The sequence below is a fragment of the Nicotiana sylvestris genome, chromosome 1 (genome assembly GCF_000393655.2).
Source record: "Nicotiana sylvestris chromosome 1, ASM39365v2, whole genome shotgun sequence".
Classification (NCBI taxonomy): Eukaryota; Viridiplantae; Streptophyta; class Magnoliopsida; order Solanales; family Solanaceae; genus Nicotiana; species Nicotiana sylvestris.
The window spans coordinates 56,978,578-56,985,616 of NC_091057.1; the positions used below are offsets into that span (position 1 = coordinate 56,978,578).

The following is a 7,039-nucleotide window of genomic DNA, read 5'->3' on the forward strand; positions in this document are numbered from 1 at the left end:
ATGCTGGTTAAGTCTTTAAATGCAGGTGATCATCTTAAACACCTGCAAAAAACCTTTGACATCTTAAGAAAGTGCAACATGAAGCTTAACCCTAAGAAATGTGCATTCCGGGTCAGCTCCGGTTCAACGGTGAAAGATAGACCTAAAGAGAGGGCCCCGTAGATAGTATTTCTTAACTATTGATCGACGTGACAATTGTGCCTGCTTGACAAAGCCTTTTTCATTCAGTCTCCCAATAAACAAAAAAGGATTTCTATTTTTTTCTCTTTTTTGTACTTGGTTGGCAGGGTCAAGTCCTTTCTTATTGGGCGAGCTTATCTGTATTATTCTGTGTCAATGTAACCTTAACAACTTTTATTTTAAGCAATTATTCGGAACATCAATCAGATCAGAAACCAAATCCTAAAGTGACTTTGGAACATGTTCGAAAGCTTTGATCGAAAACCTTTCTTATTTAGCGTCAGCTGAATAAATGACGAGTGCAAAATACACACTTAAATTGTGCTCGCTGATCAAAGATAGTATAGTATATTATCGTGTCCACAAGGATTAGATTTAAACAGTATTCTTGCAGTTTTTAGCTTGATTGCTATCTAGGAGGAACAACAGTTGAGATTTATATGATTAATAATAAAATTTAACTATGAATCTAAAATACAGCTATTGACTAGTGACTGTCGAAATAAGGAATAAGCAATTAAGGTTATCAGTGGGAGAAGATAGGGGTTTGACAGAATAGGTGCAAGATAATTGTTCGGGATCTAACTCTAGATAATTCACTTCAAATGTTCAAGTGAAACTCTCGAATTCACTCTATTATTAGTTCAAACGTTCAACAAAATCTCCTTTCTCAATTAAGTCTTAACCTCACGAGATGAACCAATTTAAGCACGGTGAAGATATGCAAGAATGTGTAGTGGATCGGTCTTTAGGAAAACCTCTTTCGATTATTTTCCTAACTAGATTTAATTAATAATTCAACTAGCCTCTTTCGATTACTTAGAAGAATCTATGAACTTAACCAACAATATAATACAAGAATATCACAAGTTATGCCTCTTTTGATTATAAGAATTAGTGAATATAGATGCAACAATTAAATCTTCCAAAATGATTCAAATACATAAAAATCGAGTTATAACCCACAAACAATTATCAATACACCAAATCCATCAAAACCCAAAAGGAACTACTCCATAGACATGGAGAAGTTCTTCACAAATATAACTAAAGTATAGGAAAACATAAAATCAATCCAAACTCGGATTTTGAGTGAGGAAGGAATGATGAAATCCTTATGTTTGTGTTCTTCCTACTTCTCCTTGGCCTCCTTAGCCTCCTTAGGTCTAAAATCTGTCAAAAGTCCTGAAAATGGGGTTTTCCCGTGTATTTAAGTCATACCCCCAATAAACACCGGACGAAACTACCCTTTTTTTTAGCGAAAATGGGATCTAACATTTTTGGGCTACCACGTCGCGCCCCGCGTCGCGACATGCGGCACGCTTGGGGAAAATTCCAGAACACATTGCAAAATAAAATCTGGGCACATTTGGCACTGTGCGCCACCCCATGTGACGCCCCATGCAGCATGATTGTGTATTTTTCTTAGAGTGACTTTGTTTCGTTGATTTTTGATATCCAACTCAGTCCTCGACCCCGAACGCAATCCCGGATTAATCTCTTGGGCTTCTACTCAGACTTCAAAGCTTGAAATAACTCAAATTTGCTCTGCAACGTCTAAATAACTCGAAATCACTCCTATACAGCATAAAACACAAAATAAATGCAAAATACTACTAATTGAAGCTCAACACAAGTAAAGTGTAGTGAATTAGAGTGCAATAAGTGACTAAAGCATAGGATTATAGCCTACCATCAAAACACCACACTTAAATCATTGCTCGTCCTCGAGCAATCAAACTATACTTCACATAGACACCACCTTTTCAAACAACTCTCCTAAATCACACCAAGAATAATCAAACATATTAAACACAATACCGTAATATCCTCGCCTCAAGACTTGACTCAAAATCATCACGCATTTTTCATAGCCTGCTCATTTAATCTAAGATAGAGGTCAAAGACATTACCTTTCCTTCGTGAATTATGTGCCATCACACAAATAATAGAGAGTAGTTCTACCCACAATTAAATTCAAGAATAATTAGGAACTCAAGATAGAAAGAATTAACTCATCTCAGAAGTAACATTCATGTGACACAAAAGACGTACCATAAGCTTGCCCGTAATGTACTACTCTACTAATTGAGCTCATTCAGTTAAGGATCAAGTAAGACATTATTTGGTTGTAATGTAAGCTACGGATTGGGTAGGATATATTTCGATATAAGCATGACTGCACCTGCCTAAGCACTTTAATACATACAATTTAATCATTTAAAACTCTATACTTATGTCGAACCATAACTCCACCTTCATATCATTATACATCAACTCCCAACTTCTTTAAGCACAAATACATAGAGAGTTACCACTGTCAATGAATACTTTTTTTCATTTTCTTTTTTAGTTTAAGTGGCTCTTAATTTTTCAAAATAATGTACCTTTCTCCTTATTTCAATAGTTCCACTGAAAAACCAAACCAACAACCCACACTTTAACTTTTACAAAGTTCATAACAATTTCAAGTGCGCGCGAGAGGTAAAAAGGCTTGAATAGATGGACAATTTAAACAAATGAGTAAGGCTTGTAATGTGGTTGCCAAAAAATAAAACAGGATTACAGGCTCAAAGGGATTAACTAAGATACATAACAATTAGGTGGGTACAACATATAATTGGATCAATAAAGAAACGCCTATATCACTTTCAAGACTAAATAAAACTACTATTTCGCTTTGCAAATACACGGAGCAAGTTCTAGACATCAAATGCAATGCAAAGAATACACAAAACCTCACACACACCTGGCACATAACTCACTCAGGATCGGACTCATCGAGACCCTCTAGTCAAAGCAGTTAAGCAAAGTTAAGATCATACATTTTAAGGTACTTATACAAGAGTCAAAATCTGAGCCTAAGCGTCACAATTAAAGCACTTACTATTCTCAAGATATAATATAGTCAAGAGATATTGTTTTCATATCAATTCACAGCACAAGGTTTCCTACTCCTAAGAAAAATTAAAAAACTAACTACACCTCATTTAAACTAAACCCTTGGAAAAGAACCGCGGCACAAAGTAAAACCAAGTGGGATTTCCTTCAACTTTAATCCCTCAAGAAGACAACCGAGGAAATCCATCGCCGTGAAGTAAAAGTTGTCCAAAATTTCCAATCAAATGAATTACAAAAACACATATATACATCTATACATTCTATAAATATATACATCCCCACCCCACACTTTAAATTGTGGCATGTCCCTATGATACATAAATAAAAAGCAAGAGGTAAGGAAAACTTCTATGAACATCTAGTCAGGGTTTGAGTCGAAGTTGGGCTCAATCCCTCGCCCCCGAACTAGTGCACACATCCATGTAGATAGCTTCTTCTCAGCATTCTTGGGGTACACCCAACACGTATCTTTCTCACTAACTGCAGCCTTCTCTTTCACGCTCTTCACTTTCCACACAACACTAGAAGCAAACTTCTCCATTTTCACCCTCGTTTCTACATTCATATAGTCTCCTCACCCAGTCTAAGCTAGGAATGGTCTTCCTAGGATGAGGGGGACATCCTTGTTCTCTTCCATCTTTACCACTATAAAATTTATAGGAAATACAAACTTATCCACTCAAACTAAGACATCTTCAACTATTCCCTCGGTTATTAGAGTCGTCTGGTATGCCAGCTGCAAAGATATTGTGCAGACCTTATCTCTCTAATATACAACAACAACTACCCAGTAAAATCCCACAAAGTGAGGTCTGGCTTATCTTTCCAATATCTTTCTCCAATTTCCTATAAAAAGATAAAGTCATTAGATTATTTGAGGCACCAGAATCACATAAAGATTTATCAAAATTAGCAGTGCATAAAAAGCAAGGTATGGTAAAACTCCCTGGATCTTCACACTTTTGTGGGAGTTTGTTTTGTAATATTGCACTGCAATGCTCTGTGAGCTTGACCACTGAGGTCTCTTCTATTTTCCTCTTCTTTGTCAGGACCTCCTTTAAAAACTTGGCATAAGCTGACATTTGTGAGAACACTTCTGTGAATGGAAGATTTACATGAACCTGTACCAGCACATCTAGAAATCTCTCGACTTGCTTGTCCATCTTTTCTCCACTTAGCTTTTGGGGAAAAGGTAGCGGCAGGCATATGCTTGCTTGCCTCAGGTTCCCCCTTCTCGATTTTCCTTCTTTCTTCTTTTTGACACCACTCTTTAGTTGCTCCCCGCTTTCTTTTTCATGTCTCATATCTTTTTGGATTGGGGTGAGATCTTTCAACTCTTTCCCACTTCTCAAAGTTACAACATTTACTGTTTTTTGGGGATTTATTTCTGTATCAGTCGGGAGTGTTCCTAGGGCTCTCTCAGACATTAGAGTAGCTAAGTTCCCAACCTTTTTTTCCAGGCTTCAAAAATATATACCCAATTCTTTGATAGATGCATCATGGGCATCAACCCTCTCATCTATCTTGATAATGAAGGTCTTCATAAGATCTTATATGCTGGATTGATTCGACTGTGGAGATTGATATTGCTGCCTCTGCTGATTTTGAAAACCTGGAGCTCCTTATTCCTGAAATCTGGGGTTGTTTTGTTGCCATGCATTTGCAGTACCCCCAGGTGAACTCCATGAAAAGTTGGGGTGCCTCTGACTCATAGAATTAATATTATAGTTTCCTATAGCATTCACTTCCTCAGTTGATGGTTGACACTCATAAGTAGGGTGTCCTCTTCCACATATATCACAAGCTGCATGGTGTACATTTTGCATTGAAGCTACAATTAGCTTTCGTATTTCTTTAGCCATAGCATCAAGCTGTACTTGCACAGATGTAGTAGCATCAACTTGGTGAACACCAGTTGATTTTCTTCTTTCCATACTCTTAGAGGGCCACTGATTAGTATCTTCGGATAACTCATCAAGAATTGTAACTATCTCCACTGGAATCTTCTTCATAAAAGGGCCTCCAACTGTATTGCTCAATGTTCTATACGAGGCTGGTGTCAATCCATCCCAAAAATCCTGGAGTTGCATCCAGAGTTCAATACCGCTATGTTGACACCTTCTAACTATCTCCTTAAACCTCTCCCATACTTCAAAAACAGTTTCAGTCTCTTTCTGGCAGAACTTATGGATTTCTCTTCTAAACTTTCCATCTTAGCTGAGGAGAAATATTTATCGAGAAATTTTCTGTTCATTTCCTCCCATGTTCTAATTGATCCATTTGGCAAGCTTCGAAGCCACTACTTCGCACCATATTTAAGTGAAAAGGGGAATGCCCTTAAATACACTGCATCTTGTGATACCTCATTGTATTTAAAGGTGTTTATAATCTCCTCGAAGTCCATCAGATGCGTGTTTGGATATTCGTTCATCTTCCTTCTAAAAATGCAGCTGTTTTGAATGGTTTAATGCAAACCTTGCTTCAACTCGAAATTATTTGCGGCAATTGGAGGTGGTCTAACGCTTGACAATCCTTGATTGTAGACTGGTCTGGAATAATCACCCAATGCCCTACCAGGACTGGGTATCGTATTCTCGAACTAGTCTTCAATAAAGGGTCGATTTAGATTGAATCTTCAACCCGTATTGTCTTCGACAATTTCCTCAACAGCTCTACGGGTTGCCTCAGCTGCTATCCTTGCAGCTTCTTCTCTATGCTGTGCTGCCTCTCTTGCAGGTACTTCTACCTTGCCGCCGTTATTAACCATGTGTTCTTGAGTTGAAGGTTTCCCCAAGAACTTTACGGTGAACTCTTTCTCCTTCCTCAGTTGCCGCAAGTGTTTTTCTAGTTCCGGGTTGTAGGGTATTACTTCTTTAGAAGAAGATCGTGTCATACACCATGGAATTAACCTGTTGCCTGCACACAGAGGAGAAAACCATGAAGAACAAAATAAAATAAAAATAAATTCCTTAATTAGCACTACAAACTAATTCAAACACTATTGATTTCCAATCCCCGACAAAGCCAAAATTTGACGAGCGCAAAACACACACTTAAATTGTGCTCGCTACTCAAAGATAGTATAGTTTAATATCATGTCCACAGGGATTTGATTTAAATAGTATTATCGTAACTTCTAGCTTGATTGCAATCCAGGAGGAACAACAAATGAGATTTATATGATTAATAATAAAACTTAACTAAGAATCTAAAATCGAGAGTTATTGACTAGTGACTATCGAAATAAGGAATAATCAATTAAGGTTATCAGTGGGAGAAGATAGGGTCTTGACAGAATATGTGCAAGATAATTGTTCGGGATCTAACTCTATACAGTTCACTTCCAATGTTCAAGTGAGTCTCTCGAATTCACTCTTTTATTATGAAACTGTTCAGCAAAAACTCCTCTCTCGATTAAGTCTTAACCTCACGAGATGAATTAATTTAAGCACAGTTAAGATATGTAAGAATGCGTAGTGGGTTGGTCTTTATGAAAACTTCTTTCAATTATTTTCCTAACTAGATTTAATCAATGATTCAACTAGCCTCTTTCGATTACTTAGAAGAATTTATGAACTCAACCAACAATATAATGCAAGAATATCACAAGTTATGTCTCTTTCAATTACAAGAACTAGTGAATATAGATCCAATAATTGAATCTTCCAAAATGATTCAAATACATTAAAATCGAGTTATAATCCACAAACAATCATCAATACACCAAATCCATCAAAACCCAAAAAGAACTACTCCATATACATGGAGAAGTTCTTCACAAATATAACTAAAGTATAGGAAAACATAAATTCAATTCAAACCCGGATCTAAGTAAGGAAGGAATGATGAAATCCTTGTGCTTGTGTTCTTCCCACTCCTCCTTGGCCTCCTTAGCCTCCTTAGGTCTAAAATAGTCAAAAGTGATGAAAATGGTATTTTCCCGTGTATTTAAGTCATC

The 7,039-nt window shown here is 37.0% G+C and overlaps 1 non-coding gene across 1 annotated transcript; it reads left to right on the forward strand.

Annotated features, from left to right (window-relative positions):
* The first annotated feature begins 5,181 nt into the window (after nt 1–5,181).
* On the forward strand, nt 5,182–5,288 carry LOC138881984 (small nucleolar RNA R71). Its single transcript, XR_011403413.1, has one exon. It is a non-coding gene; the product is annotated as a small nucleolar RNA R71 (small nucleolar RNA).
* The last annotated feature ends 1,751 nt before the right edge of the window (nt 5,289–7,039 follow it).